This window comes from Solanum tuberosum, unplaced genomic scaffold (genome assembly GCF_000226075.1).
Source record: "Solanum tuberosum cultivar DM 1-3 516 R44 unplaced genomic scaffold, SolTub_3.0 scf00085, whole genome shotgun sequence".
Taxonomy (NCBI): Eukaryota; Viridiplantae; Streptophyta; class Magnoliopsida; order Solanales; family Solanaceae; genus Solanum; species Solanum tuberosum.
This window is the reverse complement of record NW_006239014.1, coordinates 263029-264505: the sequence shown is the minus strand read 5'-3', so window position 1 is coordinate 264505 and position 1477 is coordinate 263029.

Genomic DNA, 1477 nt, shown 5'->3' with positions numbered 1-1477 from the left:
AAAAAAAAAAGGTCAAGAAATAGAGAGGTGCCACATCACCTTCTCTATTGGCTTCTCAATTATAATCTATTCACTCTCACCTCCTCTACACCTCAACCAGTGTGGCCGTCCTTTCACCTTATATGTGAACCAATCATTGTCTGAATCATTTCCTCCTTTTAAGCCTTATTCTGTAGCCTTATTTTGTACATATATAATTATTGTTGAACATAGATATACAAGTTGGAAGATTGGTATTAAAATCATCAAGTTTGAGCTACATGATGAACATTTCAAGACCAAACATAAGGATATAATATACTAATTTTAAATTGGAAAACTAATATTTATGACAGTGCCATGATGTTTTGAATTGGAAACTGAAATTTAGGATAATAATGTTCTAAATTTTGAACTGAAAAATCCAAACTTAGAATAGCAAAAAAATTCACAATGTTAAGTTTTGATTAATATTTAATACTTTATACTTATAAGTTGCATTTAGAAGTTTTGAAGTGAAAATACATAATTTAGGGATACAATTTCTTGAAATTTGAACTGAAAAATTCAACTCATCTGAAATATTAAACTAAGAAAATGAACATGAGGATATAGAATTATGAATTATGAAATTATCTCACAATACCAAAACTGCCCTTATTTGTCTCATCACATTTTCAGCACAAGGTACAATTATTTTAAGCTGTGTTAGTCCTTTAGAAGTGCCACTTCTAAATAAGGGTAATAAATATATAATATAGGAGTAAAATAATAAGAGAAAAGAAAATTGATGGGTAAAATGTTCTTTAAAATTTGTATAAAATAGAGAAATCTCATACCGTGCTAATTACATCCTATTCCGGAAGTCTTCTTAATTACAATAATTTTGAAATTTTCATTGCTCTCAGATACATTACTCAATTGTTCGATACATTGCAAATGATACATTACTTAAGATTCAGTTGCGTCGGATATATTCCTCTACTGTCGAATACATTGGTCTCTACTCCGTTGTTGTGTCATACATTCCTCTATTGTCGGATACATTGATCTCTACTGATTCTGTTGTGTCAGATACATTCCTCTATTGTTGGATACATTTGTTTCTACTATGTTGTTGTGTTGGATCCATTTCTGTATTGTGGGATACATAACTATATATGAACATGATTCATAATGGGAGGGATGTATCCAAGAGGAGATTTTTGTAATTTTTATAAATGGTAGGAAATTTTACATACATACTACTTGGCTGGAATATTAAAACTTTTATTCAATGACTAAAATATCCCAGCACATAGGACAATTTTTGTGGCCGTGTTCAGGAGTGCATGTGGTTCGCTTACCAACTAAATAACAATACACGTGTCAACAGGGAAAAGATGAAGGCTCATCCCAAACAATTAACTTTGAATCTTGAATTAGAGTCGCTAATGAACTCTGTTTACTAATATTGCAAGTGAAATTCTCATCAATGTCAATAGGAATTTTGAAACGC